Genomic DNA, 20,566 nt, shown 5'->3' with positions numbered 1-20,566 from the left:
TAGGCAGAAAAGTTGTTTTGCTGCCTCAAGAGTGATGTTTTTACATGAGAGTCTTAAGCAGTGCCAGTAGGCTCTTGCCACATATTAGATAGGAACATATTTCTATGGCATTCAGTGTGACAAGCTTTTCCCTTGGTTCCCACAGCTGGCTAGTGTTTGAAATTCCAGCCACATGAAATCATATCGGAATACATGGACAAATGTGCTTAACATAACCTGAAGCTGATGTGCTTGATGACAGAGTAATGGGCAAAGCTCTCAACTACTTTCTCTCTGTAAATGTTCTGCTACTTACATTCTTCTTTGAGTTTTCTGGTGAATAACTGAATATAATCAATATAATTACTTATTATTCTGCTAAATAGCTTTATGAAGGCAGGTAAAAGGGACTGTAAAATACAGAAGAACAAAACTTCTACAATCTTTACCATGAGAAACTTCAGGTCAGTCTTTATCTGGCCCATTGCCTCACATAGGCTAAAATTGGTGGCAACCACTAGTCTGAAAGCAAAATATGTGTAGAACGGCTGTCACTTCCCCTAACAGAATAGCTATAGGAGGAGTTGAGGTAGCCATTGTTCCCAGGCCCTGTTAGTTAAGGTAGCCCTGTCCAATAAGAAGATGTCAATGTCTTAAATGACACATGGTAGGTGGTGGGCCTGTTACAGAGCTCTGTGGCCCAGGAGTTTTAAAGAGAGTCTGTCACAAGGAAATTCATTGTTAAAATGTACCTGTCATTTCAGTTTATTTATTTTTTAAACTCTTTTATTAGTACAAGTAATAAAGTGAATAAACAGTCATTCAGAATTAAAGACATTCAATATAACATTTTGTGCATATCATCAATCCTTAGTACACTGTTGCATATGACTTGCAATATCATTAGAACAGCAGCATGTGTGAAAACAATATATAATATCTTTTAAGTGGAATGAGCAGAGGGGTTATGGGCAGCTGACAAGGCCTGGCGCATTCTCGGGACGGAGTACAGAGTGTGGGGAGATCTGTACCATATGCCCCACACCCTGTCGAACTTCTGAGGTCTGTTGCGATGCTTGTATACCAAAGAAATATAAGGGAAGATCTGATTTATCTGTGATTTCCACATGCTCAAAGTTGGCACATTTGGACTGTACCATCTCAAAGCTATGCATTTTCGTGCCAGGAATAGCGACTCCCGCAAAAGGATAGCCATATAATGATCCTATCGATCTTCCTCCATTATTCACAGGAGACATAGGTCATGCGTTCTGAACATGTAATAGGATTGAAAGAAAATGTATCACTCCTGTCCAGAAGGCAGCAATCGGCCTGCATTCCCATATCATATGCCAGAAATCCGCCTCCAATTCCCCACAGCGTGGACACGACGTAGAGGGCGACCTTCCCATCCTGCACAGTCTAATCGGTGTGAGGTATGTTTGAAGAATATTGTAAAGCTGAATAAATTTATTGTTGATTGCTAGTGATACCTGTAAATGTGATCCCAATAAATCTGATACTGTTTCATCTGTGAGTGTGGGTATCTGTCTTTTCCACTTGTCTATCACTGTCAGGGGAGTGGCAACTGATTTCGCTCGCAGCAAGTGGGAATAGATTTCTGAGATTAGACCTCTGGGCCCTTTGGTTTTAACAACTCATATACAGTTGCAAGAAAAAGTATGTGAACCCTTTGGAATGATATAGATTTCTGCACAAATTGGTCATAAAATGTGATCTGAAGTCACAACAATAGACAATCACAGTCTGATTAAACTAATAACACACAAATAATTAAATGTTACCAAGTTCTTATTGAACACACCATGTAAACATTCACAGTGCAGGTGGAAAAAGTATGTGAACCCCTAGACTAATGACATCTCCAAGAGTTAATTGGAGTAAGGTGTCAGCCAACTGGAGTCCAATCAATGAGATGAGATTGGAGGTGTTGGTTGGCAGCTGCCCTACCCTATAAAAAAACACACACCAGTTCTGGGTTTGCTTTTAACAAGAAGCATTGCCTGATGTGAATGATGCCTCGCACATAAGAGCTCTCAGAAGACCTACGATTAAGAATTGTTGATTTGCATAAAGCTGGAAAGGGTGATAAAAGTATCTCCAAAAGCCTTGCTGTTCATCAGTCCACAGTAAGACAAATTGTCTATAAATGGAGAAATTTCAGCACTGCTGCTACTCTCCCTAAGAGTGGCCGTCCTGTAAAGATGACTGCAAGAGCACAGCGCAGACTGCTCAATGAGGTGAAGAAGAATCCTAGAGTGTCAGCTAAAGACTTACAAAAGTCTATGGCATATGCTAACATCCCTGTTAGCGAATCTACGATACGTAAAACACTAAACAAGAATGGATTTCATGGGAGTATACCACAGAGGAAGCCACTGCTGTCCAATAAAAACATTGCTGCACATTTACAGTTTGCACAAGAGCACCTGGATGTTCCACAGCAGTACTGGCAAAATATTCTGTGGACAGATGAAACCAAAGTTGAGTTGTTTGGAAGAAACACACAACACTATGTGTGGAGAAAAAGAGGCACAGCACACCAACATCAAAACCTCATCCCAACTGTGAAGTATGGTGGTGGGGGCATCATGGTTTGGGGCTGCTTTGTTGCGTCAGGGCCTGGACGGATTGCTATCATCAAAGGAAAAATGAATTCCCAAGTTTATCAAGACATTTTGCAGCAGAACTTAAGGCCATCTGTCCACCAGCTGAAGCTCAACAGAAGATGGGTGTTGCAACAGGACAACGACCCAAAGCATAGAAGTAAATCAACAACAGAATGGCTTAAACAGAAGAAAATACACCTTCTGAAGTGACCCAGTCAGAGTACTGACCTTAACCCGATTGAGATGCTGTGGCATGACCTCAAGAAAGCGATTCACACCAGACATCCCAAGAATATTGCTGAAATGAAACAGTTCTGTAAAGAGGAATGGTCAAGAATTACTCCTGACCTTTGTGCACGTCTGATCTGCAACTACAGGAAACGTTTGGTTGAAGTTATTGCTGCCAAAGGAGGTTCAACCAGTTATTAAATCCAAGGGTTCACATACTTTTTCCACCTGCACTGTGAATGTTTACATGGTGTGTTCAATAAAAACATGGTATCATTTAATTATTTGTGTGTTATTAGTTTAAGCAGACTGTGATTGTCTATTGTTGTGACTTAGATGAAGATCAGATCACATTTTATGACCAATTTGTGAAGAAATCCATATCATTCTAAAGGGTTCACATACTTTTTCTTGCAACTGTAAGTGGATATTGAGAAAATGTGGTGTTGGGGTCTGGGTATGTGGTTTGCAGGGCGGATATGAGTTGTAGGTAAGAGAAAAACATGGATCTGGGTATTTGAAACTTTTGCTTCAAGTCCGAGAATGCCAGGAGCACTCCTTGGTTATAAACATCTCCCAATTTCCGCACCCCAGCTGTTTTCCATCTCTCTGCTCTTATGACTGCCTGTACGTGTGGTAAAGATTGGTTGTCCCACAGTGGTGTTTCAGAAATAACCTCAATGAACCGGGTAGTAAGTTTGGTTTCCTTCCATACCACCTGAGCTAGTCTGTGTAAGGGAAGCAGTGGTTTTTGGGCCCACCCGTTGTCACCACCACCTAATAAAAAATTACACTGAATGAATGTCACTGATATTTAGGATGCGTGCACATTAAACAGGAGGTATAGCGCAAGTAATATCGCTGTCACCACCGCCTAATAAAAAAAATTCCACTGAATGAATGTCAATGATATTTAGGATGCGCACACGTTAAACAGGAGGTATAGCGCAAGTAATGTCGCTGCCACCAGCAGCAAAAAAATTTGACTGAATGTCAATGACATTTCAGATACGCAAACGTTGTGCAGGAGATGTAGTGCAGGCAATTTAACTGTCTGCAGCGGACACCATCTACAGAAAAGGTACACTGGATGTCACAGATATTTTTAGGCTGTGCACACATTACACAGGAGATGCAGCGCAGATAATGTCGCTGTCACCAGCAGCGAAAAAAATTACACTGAATGTCACTGATATTTCGGATGCGCTAACGTTATACTGGAGATGTAGCGCAGGTAATGTCGCTGCCACCAGCAGCAAAAAAATTTGACTGAATGTCACTAATATTTCGGATACGCAAACGTTATACAGGAGATGAAGGATAGGTAATGTAACTGACCGCAGCGGACACCGTCTATGGAAAAAGTACACTGGATGTCACAGATATTTTTAGGCTGCACACATCTTACACAGGAGATGTAGCGCAGATGATGTCGCTGTCACCAGCGGCAAAAAAATTACACTGAATGTCACTGATATATCGGATGCGCTAACGTTATACTGGAGATGTAGCATAGGTAATGTCACTGCCACCAGCAGCAAAAAAATTTGACTGAATGTCACTGATATTTCGCATACGCAAACGTTATGCAGGAGATGTAGCACTTATAATGTAACTGTCCACAGCGGACACCGTATACGGAAAAAGTACACTGGATGTCACTGATATTTTTAGGCTGCACACACGTTAGACAGATGTAGCGCAGATAATGTCGCTGTCTGCAGTGGCCAAATAAGTGCATGCTATTTAGCGCAGGTTTCACAAAAAATATATATTGCTACCACACACAATAGCCCTTAAAAGGACTTTTGGGTCTATAACAAGTAAAAAAACTAAAATATTGCTATTTCAATCCCTACACTATCTCTCCCTTCTGCTCTCCAGCTCTCCCTAATACTGAGCTGAACACGTGACATCAGGTGCTATATAGCACCCGATGATGCGTTCCGGCCAGCCAATCACTGTAATGCCAGCAGCCAACATGGCTACGGCATTATAGTAAATGGCAGTACTTACTGCAGCACGCCAGACCTGCAGGGTATTGCGATGGTGAGGTCACGGTTATGGGTAGACACAGTTCCTCTGGGGCAAACTCGGTATGTAGGGACCAGGCCTGATGGTGGATGAGGTGCCCTGGATGTTACAGGTATTTTGAGTGCCTGGAGCAAGGTCCCTTTTGGATTCGTGACGCCAGTGCCTGTAACGGTGGCACACCGATTTATAGTTGGAATAAGTGAGGTACACAGGTGGTATAGTGAACCAAACGTTGCTTTACTTAAACAGTCCAACTTTGTACATCAAGATGGTAATGCAGTCCTTTATATCACAAGCTTCACAAGCAGGCTTATTTCACAAGATGGCAGGTATTAATCATGCAAGATACTCAGAGGGTAAATCCATAACACACTCAGAATCAGGTTGTACCTTTCCTCAGAAATAGTGTACACTGTTCTTTTAGAACTCCTGTCTGGTTTCAATCCCAAGGCCACGATGCCTAAATGCTGGCTTAAATCCTTGGTAAATATATATCTTCCTCTCGTATTAATCCTTGCTTTGCTTTATAGTTCCTCTGCCTATTAGTGTACTTATCTTGGCTGGAAATATCCTTACTTGGCTTGAGAATGACTGCAGGGTTCTCCCAGGAGGTTCTGTCCTGCTACTGGGGTGACTTCTGAGCTAACTAAGGCTCTCTTGATCTTCAGGCAGGCTAGGGTTCCTCACTAGCCTCCTGGTCATAGCTAGCAGCCAGGGCTATCAAGCTGCATGTCAGGAGGAGGCCCTCAGCATATCTCTGGTTGGTGCCTGCTTACCTCTGTCTCCACAGACTCCTGACTCTGAACTCCCCCCTCCCTGTCTGGGCCTGGACATTTATACTAGGGGCTCCCTATCTCCCTCTAGTGTCTGGGATGTCTAACTACACCCTCATAGGCCTGCTTACACATAACACAGGGGGAACATTGCATATAAAAGCACATACAAAAATACACTAAATGCATAGTTAAATGTAATATTTCTGTCCCTTGGGAGTAGAAGTAACACGCACACCAATTGACCCTTGTGTAGTGCCCACGCCTATCTAGTGGGACACTACATTACCTGCATGTTTATTGGCTGCGTAGCAGCCAACAAACGTGCGGGGAGGAGACTCGAGCATCGCGCTCGAGTACACGCAGTATTCGGCCGAACAATGCGATGTGCCGAGCATGCTCACCCAACACTAATGGTGACCATTCAGGCAAGTATAAACCAAACGGTGTGCAACCCCTATGTAGTGGGACACTACATACCACCAGGCTATAACGTTGCCTGTCCTCGGCGCAACATGGAGGGGCCCTGCCCAGCTGGATACTGCACCTGAAAAAGAGAGATAAGGCAAAGCAGGAAAATACATCTACATTTGCAAAATACACTATATGTATACATCAGGCAGTTCCACTGGCTTAGGAGCAAGTTCGGTGAAAAGGGGTGTCGTTCTCTTCTCTCAGGATAAAGTAAGGGAACAGGGGCGCTGACCTGGTGCAGCGTATCAGTGATACCAGGATAGTCCATAAGTGCAAATTGTCCATAATAGAACAGTAGAAAAAGGTAAAACAATTAAAAGTTCTTGGAGGCTCAAAGAACAAACATGAGTCCGTACCCAGGTTCTTTTCTTATTTAGAGCAAGTGTTACCAACAAGCCAGCAGAGGTAGAAGATCACAGAGGCTGACTTACAGTGGAGTCCATCTCTGGGCACATTTCTTTAAAGTAGCAATATCTCAGAGGCTCATGTACTTTTGAGTCTATCACTGGGCACGTTTCCTTGAAATTTAATGTTGCACAATAAAAAGACAGCACATAAAAATAGCCCACATTATTCCATTGGCATATATATATAAAATAAGTGCTGCAATACCCTTAATCAACCTGAAAAGGGGGTTAACCACTTCCCGTCCGCCCATAGGATATAAACGTCCTATGGGTGGACGTCTATTTCTGACAGCACGTTTTAGAACATCCTGTCAGAAATAGCAGCTGCACGCTAATCGCGCAGCTGCTGATCGGGTTGCCCGCTGTCAGTGACAGCAGGGCAACCCAGAGAGGAGGCAGGGACAGTGCCCAGGTGTCCCTGCCTTCACGATCGCTGCAGACACAGCGCTCACCGAGCGCTGTGTCTGCAGAGAAGGAAGCGCTGTGCGCTTCCTGTTCCGGCCCGGCGGTCATGTGACCGCCGTGACCGGAGTGTGCAGGAGCTGTGTGAGATCTCTCAGAGACCTCGATCAGCCCTGCTGTGAGGCTGTACAGCGCTAGATTGCTGCTGTACAGCCTCTATAGGGGTGCATTTCCACTGTAACTGGGGCTACTATGTCAGCCCCAGTTACAGGAGAAATCAACTGTGAAAAAAAAAGAAAAAGTGAAGCAAATGTCCCCCAGAGGTCTTGTATGACCTTATGGGGGACGAAAAGTGTAAAAAAAAAAAAAATAATAAAGGGTTGAAAAAATAAAATAAAATAAAGTTTCACATGTAAAAAAAAAAAAGTTCCCAAGTAAGGAATAAAAAAAAAAAATTAAAAATAGAAAAAATAAAATAAAATAGACATATTAGGTATCGCCGCGTCCGTAAAAACCAGCTCTATAAAAGTATCACATGACCTAACCCCTCGGGTGAACACCGTAAAAAAAAAAAAAAAGAAAACTGTCAAAACAAGCAATTTTTGTCACCTTGCATCACAAAAGGTGCAACACCAAGTGATCAAAAACGCGTATGTCCCACAAAATAGTACCAATAAAACCGTCACCTCATCCCGCAAAAAATGAGCCCCTACATAAGAAAATCTCTTAAAAAATAAAAAAACTATAGCTCTTAGAACATGGAGACACTAAAACATCATTTTTTTGGTTTCAAAAATGCTATTATTGTGTTAAAGTGAAACAAATAAAAAGAAGTATACATATTAGGTATTGCCGCGTCCGTAAAAACCAGCTCTATAAAAATATCACATGACCTAACCCCTCGGGTGAACACCGTAAAAAAAAAAAAAAAAAAAAACTGTGTCAAAACAAGCAATTTTTGTCACCTTGCATCACAAAAGGTGCAACACCAAGTGATCAAAAATGCGTATGTCCCACAAAATAGTACCAATGAAACCGTCACCTCATCCCGCAAAAAATGAGCCCCTACATAAGAAAATCTCTCAAAAAATAAAAAAAACTATAGCTCTCAGAACATGGACACATTAAAACATAATTTTTTTGTTTCAAAAATGCTATTATTGTGTAAAACTTTAATAAATGAGAAAAAGTATACATATTGGGTATCGCCACGTCCGTAACAATCTGCTCTATAAAAATGTCACTTGACAGAACCCCTCAGGTGAACGCTGTAAAAATAAATAAATAGAAACTGTGCTAAAACAACCAATTTTTTGGTCACCTTGCCCCATAAAGTGTTATAATGAATGATCAAAAAATCATATGTACCCAAAAATAGTACTAATAAAACTGGCACCTTATCCCCTAGTTTCCAAAATGGGGTCACTTCTTGGGAGTTTCTACTGTAAGGGTGCATCAGGGGGCTTCAAATGGGACATGCATCTAAAAACCATGTGGAGTTCCTTTTCTTCTGCGCCCTGCCGTGTGCCCGTACAGAAGTTTATGACCACATGTGGGGTGTTTCTGTAAACCGCAGAATCTGGGTAATAAATATTGAGTTTTGTTTGGCTGTTAACCATCGATGTGTTAAAGAAAAAAATTGATTAAAATGGAAAATCTGCTAAAAAAGTGAAATTTAAAAATTTGATCTCCATTTTCCTTTAATTCTTGTGGAACGCCTAAAGGGTTAACAAAGTTTGTAAAATCGGTTTTGAATACCTTGAGGGGTGTAGTTTCTACAATGGGGTCATTTATGGGGGTATCCACTATGTAGGCCCCACAAAGTGACTTCATACCTGAACTGGTCCTTAAAAGTGGGTTTTCGCAATTTTCTTAAAAATTTGAAGAATTGCTTCTAAACTTCTAAGCCTTCTAACATCCTAAAAAAATTAAATGACATTTCCAAAATGATGCCAACATAAAGTAGACATATGGGGAATGTTAAATAATAAATATTTTATGAGGTATCACTTTCTGTTTTAAAAGCAGAGAAATTGAAATTTAGAAAATTGCGAATTTTTCAAATTTTTGGGTAAATTTGGGATTTTTTCATAAATAAAGGTGAAATATTTTGACTCAAATTTATGACTATCATGAAGTACAATGTGTCACGAGAAAACAATCTCTGAATGACTTGGATAAATAAAGGCGTTCCACATAAAGTGAGATATGTCAGTTTTGCAAAATTTGGCCTGGTCAGGAAGGGGGCAAATGGCCCGGATGGCAAGTGGTTAAAGGTGCAACATAGAAACAGGCACAACTTGGCACAATTTTGAAGAAGCAGGCAGGAGGTCCTGTAAACAAGATGGCTTTGCTGAAATTGGTATTTCAGTGGTTGACCACCACCACTGAGCCGTGGGTAACTGGCAGCAGCAACAAAGGACCAAAACAAAGGACTCCTGTCCTGGAAGGGTTAAATCCTCTTGAAGTAAATCCCTTGGCAAAAAGGAAAATCAAGGGCCTAGCAGGCCAATTCACAGGGGCATGTCATAATCACTTTGCATCTCAGTGGTGCTCCCTGGCTCTGCTTGCAAATGAGGCCTGTAGTAAGCTTCCACAGGCGGATGTGCCCACAATACGGTATTGGGGGGCAACTGTAGCATAAATGGACCCCTAATAGGTATGGGCCCCATAGGCCTAGAGGTAAACACAGTTGGGGACCGCATCGGTCCAGGCATAACTATCGTAGGCTGTGCTGGCCTAGGTACCGCCGCCGCAAGCGGTCCGGTGGGCTCTGGAATAACTGGCTCTGCGCAGCAAGTCACAGTGTGAGAGGGCCTTCTTGGGGGCCTCAACGTAGCCGCAGTAGCAGTAGGTGGCCGGCTGGTAGGGACAGGTACCCTTACCTCTGGCTCAGGGGCATCTGAGTCCTTTGGTGAATCCTCTTTATACGGTGGCGTAGGTGCCGCTCGGGATGCAGCAAGTTGGCGCAGGCCATGCAGGTGGACTTCCAATCTGGCAATCTGGTCCTCCAGTCTCTCGGGCACTGCGTCACTGCAGGGATCCGTCACAGTTGCAGCAGGCTCAGATACGGGATCCGAACTCTCTGGTACGATCACCGCATGCTCCTGCGCCGGATCCGAACTTCTTCCTTTTCACAAGGCATCAAGGGCTTCCTGGAACTTGTTCGCAGTTAAGGTCATTCCGTCAGGAAAATCTTCATTCTTCAGCATGCTCGATCCTTCTCTGGAGAGCGACAGGGCGGCACCAATAATTGTAGTCAGATCCTCCCATTGCTCTGGGAGGCCGCCCCCCAGGTACTCCAGTATGGGGGAGGCGGAGTCCATTTCTGCAGACATGCAAATGTCCAGACAGGGCGGTGGCGCCGACATTTAGCCTTTCCCGCTCTTTTCAGCAAAAGACGCCAACTTTTACCGCCAATTTAGAAGGAAGATGACGCAGCAAGAAATCCAAGCAAGCTAAGCGGCCATCTTGAGCAAAACGCTGTCTATTCACGGACAGCAAGCGGTGGCTTAAATAAGCAGCAAACAGTCCAGAAAATATTATCTTCACACCGCTAATTTTGACAGTTCTTTGGCCCAGCACTTTTTAATAAAACAATTAGGGCTTGGTCACTTTAAGGCAATTTTCAGCACACAGTTTAATATCCGCAATGGCGCAGGAATGTTCGTTATCCTGTTCGTGACGCCAATTTATGCAGCACGCCAGACCTGCAGGGTATTGCGATGGTGAGGTCACGGTTATGGGCAATCGAGGGTTACTCACTGTATTGGAGAACCCTGGGGCACACTCGGTATGTAGGGACCAGGCCTGATGGTGGATGAGGTGCCCTGGATGTTACAGGTATTTTGAGTGCCTGGGGCAAGGTCCCTTTTGGATTCGTGACGCCAGTGCCTGTAACGGTGGCACACCGATTTATAGTTGGAATAAGTGAGGTACACAGGTGGTATAGTGAACCAAACGTTGCTTTACTTAAATAGTCCAACTTTGTACATCAAGATGGTAATGCAGTCCTTTATATCACAAGCTTCACAAGCAGGCTTATTTCACAAGATGGCAGGTATTAATCATGCAAGATACTCAGAGGGTAAATCCATAACACACTCAGAATCAGGTTGTACCTTTCCTCAGAAATAGTGTACACTGTTCTTTTAGAACTCCTGTCTGGTTTCAATCCCAAGGCCCGGATGCCTAAATGCTGGCTTAAATCCTTGGTAAATATATATCTTCCTCTCGTATTAATCCTTGCTTTGCTTTATAATTCCTCTGCCTATTAGTGTACTTATCTTGGCTGGAAATATCCTTACTTGGCTTGAGAATGACTGCAGGGTTCTCCCAGGAGGTTCTGTCCTGCTACTGGGGTGACTTCTGAGCTAACTAAGGCTCTCTTGATCTTCAGGCAGGCTAGGGTTCCTCACTAGCCTCCTGGTCATAGCTAGCAGCCAGGGCTATCAAGCTGCATGTCAGGAGGAGGCCCTCAGCATATCTCTGGCTGGTGCCTGCTTACTTCTGTCTCCACAGACTCCTGACTCTGAACTCACCCCTCCCTGTCTGGGCCTGGACATTTATACTAGGGGCTCCCTATCTCCCTCTAGTGTCTGGGATGTCTAACTACACCCTCATAGGCCTGCTTACACATAACACAGGGGGAACATTGCATATAAAAGCACATACAAAAATACACTAAATGCATAGTTAAATGTAATATTTCTGTCCCTTGTGAGTAGAAGTAACACGCACACCAATTGACCCTTGTGTAGTGCCCACGCCTATCTAGTGGGACACTACATTACCTGCATGTTTATTGGCTGCGTAGCAGCCAACAAACGTGCGGGGAGGAGACTCGAGCATCGCGCTTGAGTACACACAGTATTCGGCCGAACAATGCGATGTGCCGAGCATGCTCACCCAACACTAATGGTGACCATTCAGGCAAGTATAAACCAAACGATGTGCAACCCCTAAGCACTAGATACTTAAACTTAAACAGGAGGCAATAGGCATCAGTAGTTAGAGTGTTGTGCATAGTATCAAACCAGGCTCACTACGACATCTGGTGTTAAGTCCACCAATACTACGTCTCAGAGAGCGCCGTCTCAGTGCTAGCCATTCAGTAACTTCTCCAGGTGCGGTGAAGAATATTGTTCTGTCTCCATCTAGCACTCTGAGTTTGGTGGTATATCCCATGGAGCAAGGGATGTTGGCCTCTCTTAAACGTCTCTTGACATCCATGAAGGTGGCACGTTGCTTTTGGAGTTCCATGGAGAAATCTGGAAATATGGAGACTCTGGCATTGTCGTACTTAATCTCTTGTCGTTGTCTGGCTAACACCAGGATTTTTTATCTCTGTCTTTGCAGTTGAGGAATCTCGCCAACATAGTTCGGGGAGGGGCTCCAGACGGTGGAGGTTTTGCTGGCACTCTATGCGCCCGTTCCACAGCATATGCCTGTGAAAAGTCTGTATCCAGGAAAAGATCTTTTATCCATTTTTTTATGAACACATCTGGTGTGCGGCCCTCCGCTCTCTGGAAGACCCTTTTATTCTGATGTTGTTTCTATGGAGCCTGTTTTTTAAGGTCGTCCGCTTTATTTTTCCATAGATCTGCTTTGGTATTGAGGTCAGATATGGCTCTGGGGACAGTAGCCTTAGCATGTTCTATGTGAGATATGCGTTCTTCCGTATGTTGTACTTTGTCTCGCAGGTTTTGCAAATCTTGGCGCAGCAGACCCAGGTCAAGTATTTTGACTTCATCGAGTTCTCCAGTAAAGGTCGTTTGCATGCTGTAATCGCTTCTAGGACTTGGGCACTTGCTTGAGTGTGATTTCTTCAAGCCCCTCCTTAGTAGGTATATCAGTCATAGTCGCATCTGCGGTGGTGCTTGCCCTGGTGTGCACAGTGTGCTGTGGTAATGACGAGCGTGAATTCTCATCTGGTTGTCTAGCAAACTCAATTAAACTTTCAGTGCCGCTTTGCTGCTTTTGTGGCCCCATTGTTATGTTAGGATAGAAACAGTTAATCTGAGATATTGCTAGATTTTAGGGTCCCTTTTGGTGGGTAACTGCATCAGCTCCCTGAATTCAACTGGTATGGATACAAAGAGGGTCTGTCAGGCCAGCTTAACCCCTCCAACTGTGTAAATATTAATATTGGCAGCTTTAAAGAGGCAAGAGTGGAAGGAGCCTCTATCGTGGTTTGCTGTATTGTTGTCTCTTGCAGCAGTTGTACGAGCTGGGAGCCGTGCTGTCACCGCTGGCCCTGGGAGAAATCTTAGAAGTTCAAATAGACGGAAGACTCAGGAGTCTATTTGACATATCTCTTGTTTTCATTGTTGCTGACCGGTTCCACCCCTTCGCAGATGCTGCTCATTATCAGTCAGGTGGCTCTTTATATGTTCTGCCTCTCACTTGTTTCCTTGAGGCTGATAGCTCTTCTGTGGAGTGTTCTGCTTGTGTGGTGGTTCTCCTGTTCCAGTTACATCTCAAGCTAAGTCCTTTCCATTTTCTTGGTGTGTCTGTCCTGACTAGGCCTCAGGGAGACACTAGCTCCTTCAGTTTGGAAGGAGCCGGTTGCCTCTTTCCCTGTTCCCTAAGCTGAGGGTTTGGTGCAGTGTTTCAGCAGTCTCAGGTTCCTGTGCATGTGCATTTCTACAATTGAGATTTGCACATGTTGTTAGCAGCTTAGGGAGAGTATCAGGGAATGTGTAACAGGGTGCCGAAGGCGCACTCGGTCTCCTATCAGCTGCAGACCTGCTGCTTAGCTTCAGGAGCGAGGATCTGTGTTTGACCTTGTTCCCAGGGCAGCTTTGCTAGCTGGGAGGCTCCCTGCTCCTAGGTCTGCCTTAAGCGCCGAGCTGATCACTCGGTGCTTGACTGGTCGGTCTGTCGGTCATGTGATGCTGGCCACGTCACATGACCCTCACTCCCCATTATAAATACAGGCAGCCTGCTGGCCACAGGTTGCCTGTTAATTTTAGGTATCTGGTGATTGTTTTGTTCCTGCATACTTACCTGATCCTGTGTTCCCTGACGATTCTCTGCCTGCTCCTCCTGTACATGCTCATCTCTCCTGGTATCCTGACCCCGACTTCCACCTGACGATTCTTTGCAGACTCCTGTTGTACTTCATTTCTCTCCTGGTATTTGACCTCGGCTTTTCCTGACTATTCTCTGCTCATTCCTTAGTACTGCGTAGCTCTCTAGGTATTGACCCGGTCCATTCACATTCCGTTATTTGTCTTGTCGGTCTTCCCAGCACGTATCCTAAGTTAGGGACTGCCGTCTAGTTGTCCCCTGTCATTAGGACTTGCGAGGCAAGTAGGCAGGGCCAGGGGTGAGGGTGGAGCGCAGTGGTCACTATCCTCCCCCCTGTGTGTAGTGTACGTTACCGTCACAGATTAACAGGCCGTAACCTAACCACTGTATCATGAATCCTCTGGTGACCCTGACTGACCATGTCTCTAACCTGACGCAGATGGTGCAGGAGCTAGAGGAGAAACTCTGTTCTTTTGAGCTAGGACAAGGTACTTCCATCCCTCAGGCCTCCAGTCCACAATGCGTGGGCATTGTCATTTCCCGGTTACAGGGTGATCCCCAGGACTGGGCATTTTCTTTACCTGCTGACGCCAGTTGTTTAACATCAGTGGAGGTTTTTTTTCAGGCCCTGGGTACCCTGTATGATGAACCAGACAGGACACTGGTATCCGAGACTGCTCTAAAAGTTCTGGTTCAGGGCGATCTACCTGCGGAGGAGTATTGCACTCAATTCAGAAGGTGGTGTGTTCCCTCAGAATGGAATGAACCAGCACTTAAGAGTCAGTTCAGGTCAGGTCTGTCTGATAACTTAAAGGATCTTCTAGTGAGTTATCAGCTTCCAGAAACTCTAGAGGAGATGATGACCCTTGTAGTCCGACTTGACCGACGGGTTAGAGAAAGACGACAGGAACAACAGTAATTTTGCCAATTACTACTGTAAATTTATTAAGAATTTTTCAGTAATTGCTAAACCGTTGACCGACCTTACTAAGAAAGGGGCGGATTTGGAGAACTGGTCTACTGAGGCCATTACTTCGTTTGAAACACTAAAAAAGGCATTCAGTAGCGCTCCCATTCTGATCCAGCCAGATCAGGAGAGACCTTTCATTGTGGAGGTGGATGCGTCTGAGGACGGCGCAGGAGCAGTCCTTTGACAAGGTCCTGCTAGTCTAACTAACCTAAGACCGTGTGCATTCTTTTCCAGAAAATTTTCTTCAACCAAGAGAAACTACGACATAGGGAATCTGGAGTTGCTGGCCATTAAGTGGGTTTTTGAGGAGTGGAGGCATTTTCTGGAGGGGGCAAGGCATTTTGTAACTGTTGTCACTGACCATAAGAACCTTATGTTTCTCGAATCTGCTAAGAGGTTGAATCCCCTTCAGGCTAGATGGGCACTGTTTTTTACTTGTTTTGAATTCCCCATTACTTTCAGGCCTGGAAGTAAAATCGTGAAGGCTGATGCATTATCTTGGAGCTTCCATGCTTTTCAGCCTACAGAGGCACCGCCTGAATCCATCCTACCAGCAAATATCTTCGTAGCAGCCTTAACCCAAGATATCTCGGCTCTCATTAAGGCTGAACAACATCTGGCACCGGCAACCACCCCAACAGATAAGTTGTTTGTTCCCATACAATTTTGTCTCCAGCTGTTGGGTGAGTGTCATGATTCTGCCTTTTGTGGACATCTTGGTTTTGAGGGCACTAGAGAGCTGGTTTCTAGATCCTATTGGTGGCCCACTCTATTTAGGGATGTCAAGTCCTACGTGTCAGTCTGTGAGGTTTGTTCTAGGTCTAAGACACCTAGGACTCGCCCTGCTGGTAACCTACGATCCCTACCCATTCCCAGTAGACCCTGGTCCCATATCTCGATGGACTTTATTACTGACCTGCCGCCGGCGGAGGGTAAGACTGTGGTTTGGGTAGTGGTCGATAGGTTTAGCAAGATGGTTCATTTCATTCCTTTGTCTAAACTCCCGAATGCCAAGACCATGGCATCTATTTTTGTCAAAGAAATTGTACGGTTACATGGTATCCCGGAAAATATTGTATCTGACAGGGGTGTGCAGTTTGTGTCCAAATTTTGGAGGGATTTTTGTCAAAGATGTCAGATTTCGTTGTCTTTTTCCTCCGCCTACCACCCTGAGAGTAATGGGCAGACTGAACGCCTTAATCAGTCTGTGGAACAATTCCTGAGGTAGTATGTTGCTGATGACCAGCAATTATGGGTTAAATACCTTCCGTTGGCTGAATTTGCTTTGAATAACCGTGTTAATTCTTCTGCTGGGGTCTCCCCTTTCTTTTGTAACCATGGTTTTCATCCCCGTTTTCATTCTGGGTCATCTGTCTCCTCCTCTAACCCTGAGGCGGATAGGCTCTCTTCTGAACTGTGCACAGTTTGGGCCTGGGTTCAAATGAACCTAGAAAAGGCTCAAAGTTCTCAAAGACTCAAAGCCAATAAGAGACGTTCAAGGGGCGCAAATTTTCTGGTTGGGGATAAGGTGTGGTTATCCTCCAAGAATCTCTCTCTCAAGGTAGATTCTAAAAAATTTGCTCCTCGTTTTATTGGGCCATATAAGATCCTGGAGGTGATTAACCCAGTATCGTTTAGGTTGAAGCTGCCCGAGTCATTCCAAATTCATAATGTGTTCCATAAATCTCTACTTAAAAGATATGTTGAACCAGTAGTACCATCAAAAGCCTCGCCTCTGCCGGTTCTTGTTAATGATGCTGTTGAGTATGTGGTGTCTAAAATAGTGGATGTCAGGAAGGTGCGTAATTCATTGCAGTACCTGATTCACTGGAAGGGGTATGGACCTGAAGAGAGATCTTGGGTACCTGCCAGGGAGGTTCATGCTCCTAGACTTGTTCGAAAATTTCATTTAGAACACCCTGAAAAGCCATCGCCTGAAGTCTTGGGTCCGGTGGCCCCTCGTAAAAGGGGGGTACTGTAACGGGGTGCCGAAGGTGCACTCGGTCTCCCATCAGCCGCAGACCTGCTGCTTAGCTTCAGGAGCGAGGATCTGTGTTTGACCTTGTTCCCAGGGCAGCTTTGCTAGCTGGGAGGCTCCCTGCTCCTAGGTCTGCCTTGAGCGCCGAGCTGATCACTCGGTGCTTGACTGGTCGGTCTGTCGGTCATGTGATGCTGGCCACGTCACATGACCCTCACTCCCCATTATAAATACAGGCAGCCTGCTGGCCACAGGTTGCCTGTTAATTTTAGGTATCTGGTGATTGTTTTGTTCCTGCATACTTACCTGATCCTGTGTTCCCTGACGATTCTCTGCCTGCTCCTCCTGTACATGCTCATCTCTCCTGGTATCCTGACCCCGACTTCCACCTGACGATTCTTTGCGGACTCCTGTTGTACTTCATTTCTCTCCTGGTATTTGACCTCGGCTTTTCCTGACTATTCTCTGCTCATTCCTTAGTACTGCGTAGCTCTCTAGGTATTGACCCGGTCCATTCACATTCCGTTATTTGTCTTGTCGGTCTTCCCAGCACGTATCCTAAGTTAGGGACTGCCGTCTAGTTGTCCCCTGTCATTAGGACTTGCGAGGCAAGTAGGCAGGGCCAGGGGTGAGGGTGGAGCGCAGTGGTCACTATCCTCCCCCCTGTGTGTAGTGTACGTTACCGTCACAGATTAACAGGCCGTAACCTAACCACTGTGTCATGAATCCTCTGGTGACCCTGACTGACCATGTCTCTAACCTGACGCAGATGGTGCAGGAGCTAGAGGAGAAACTCTGTTCTTTTGAGCTAGGACAAGGTACTTCCATCCCTCAGGCCTCCAGTCCACAATGCGTGGGCATTGTCATTTCCCGGTTACAGGGTGATCCCCAGGACTGGGCATTTTCTTTACCTGCTGACGCCAGTTGTTTAACATCAGTGGAGGTTTTTTTTCAGGCCCTGGGTACCCTGTATGATGAACCAGACAGGACACTGGTATCCGAGACTGCTCTAAAAGTTATGGTTCAGGGCGATCTACCTGCGGAGGAGTATTGCACTCAATTCAGAAGGTGGTGTGTTCCCTCAGAATGGAATGAACCAGCACTTCGGCTTTTCCTGACTATTCTCTGCTCATTTCCCCACCTGAGCGCTGTGTGCTTTGTCGTTCTGGGAGAGCTTTCTATGTGTGCTGCTCCAGCCGAGCGATCTCCTCCTGCTGCACTCGTCGCGCTGACTCTCCTCTCTCCCGGCCTACAGATTTGTGGACTGGCATGTTCCTTTCTCCTGTGGGCCACTTTCAGTGGGCTGTTGGTGGTCTGGTAGGTGCAGGATTTATCCTGAACTCGCTGCTACCGTGGAGCTTCGCTCAAGTGCGTCCAGCCATCTTGGCTGCTGGTTACGCCCCCCAGTTTATTTTTAATATATATAAAGTATTATAGTGGCTCATCCATCTGTCATCTGGAATTGTATAAAAAATCTTACCAATCAATGCTTTAATAACGTAAATCTACGTTTATCTACGTTTATCTACAAAATATTCCACTGCGGTCCTCGCTACCTTTCGTATTATTTGGATTGCATTATTTTTAAAACTGAACACATTTCGGAGTTTACATATTCCTTCATCAGTGAGCCACTGATGATGGAGTATGTAAGCTCCAAAACGCGTGGAATATACAAGCTGATATACCTAACTGAAGGCTAAACAAAAGAAAGCAAGCGCCAGACCAGTAGCGCTAATCCAGCAGCGCATCAGGCCAGTGAGTGAAGGAGCCGATCACCACGTGGGACTCCGAGCTGCGAGAGACAAACACACACCGTTCGGTGCACAGAGAATCTCGGCTACATCAGGAGATACTACATGTGGCGAACGAAGTACAGCCAAATTTTTCCTGCTTGATAAGTGAAAGACGGCTGAGTGGTAATGTAAATTTGGCAGCAATAGACATGTCTATATATGTTTCTGTTTAACAAGAAGATTTTTATCAACCATTAGGCAACAACCACTAATTGCCAAATTAACTTGGATCATCTAATGATTTATATATGAATTTAGATGGATATATACATCAATTCCATTGTGAATAACAATCATTGGGACAAAAGATTGGAGCAACTAATCATTAACTAATTTTTAACCATATATGAACTGAGACTATTAATGAGGATGTATACATAACCCATTATGAATTATTGATCATCCATCTATTTTTCCTATTTGTTTAACAATTTTACTGTTCGCCAGTTAGATTACAGGCCCCAAAAATTATGCATTCACCGTACATAAATGATAAAGTGATTATGTGGCTGGAGGTATATTAGATGGCCGTTGAATATCAATTTTACTGCAGGCCAGTACAAATAGATGTCAAATACATATGTTTAAAAGAACAAAAATATAAAATTGGATTAAAAACATGGTTAACAAAATACCCCCTCTTGAAAAAAAAACAAATGATAATAGTTGAAATTCAGTAACATGTGGTCGTCACAGGTGTTGAATTCCTCCGAGGTCCCAAACATTAGACATTCACCTATTTACAGGCAGAGGCGTACACAAAAATTGGCCCCCATAGCAAGAATCAGAATTGGGCCCTCTAACTCCGCCCATTACCCACCCCTGGCCCTGGCTCTTCCGCTGCCACACCCATTTGCTAATAAGTAAAGAAATACAATGTATAAATAACCTTTTAAAACTGTTACAGATTTTTTTTTTATAGAGGGAACAGCATTCCTCCGCTTTCAATCACAGGTGCCGCAATCAGCATTGATCGTGGCACCTGGGGGGTTAAATGATGGGGGCTGTGCACTGTCCAGAGACATTTACATCCTATGTGACTGATATCAGCCGCTCCTCTTATAACGCTCCAGCACTGATATAACTTCCAGAGACATTACAACTAGAGTTGAGCGGACACCTGGATGTTCCCCAAACCCCGTTGAAGTCAATGGGGACCCGAACTTTTGGTCACTAAAATGGCTCTAAAATAGTCCTGGAAAGGGCTAGAGGGCTGCAAAGGGCATCAAAATGTGATTAAGAGGATGGCAATTGTTCTGCAAACAAATGTGTATAGGGAAATGACTTAAAAATAACATAAAATACAGAAAAAAATTTAAAAAAAATCTGGATCTAGGAGTAGGAGGTTGAGGAGGCAATGGATGGGTGGATGTGGCGGTGTAGGTTGACGTGGCGGTGTAGGTGGAAGCGGCGGTGAAGGAGGAATAGGTAGCCAATACTGATTTGTGTTAATTTTTATTTTTAAATTGGGGTATCCCCCAAAATATATGGACATATAACAAAATAAAACAAAGAATAAGTGCACTTGAGTACAAGAATGGATGGTTGAGGCTGGTATAAATGTCTATTCTGCACAAGGTATGGACAAGTCCTGTGGGATCCATGCCTGGTTCATTTTAATAAACGTAAGCTTGTCCACATTGGCTGCGGCCTGTGATAATGCTCTCTGCCGTGCTAAACACACGTTCACACTATGCACTGGCTGCAGGGCAGGTCAGCACCTCCAAGGCTGACAAATCTTTTCCACATTTGGGCCATGCTAACCCTGCCTTCTCAGGTTCTGGCGGTGCCCCAGCTGCGTTGGCGACCTCTTCCTCCTCCTCTGCCTTTGCCTTGTGCTTCCACTGTGCCTCCGCTGTCAGG

This window comes from Bufo bufo, chromosome 4, assembly GCF_905171765.1.
Source record: "Bufo bufo chromosome 4, aBufBuf1.1, whole genome shotgun sequence".
NCBI classification, from domain to species: domain Eukaryota; kingdom Metazoa; phylum Chordata; class Amphibia; order Anura; family Bufonidae; genus Bufo; species Bufo bufo.
Note: the sequence above shows the minus strand (reverse complement) of the source record.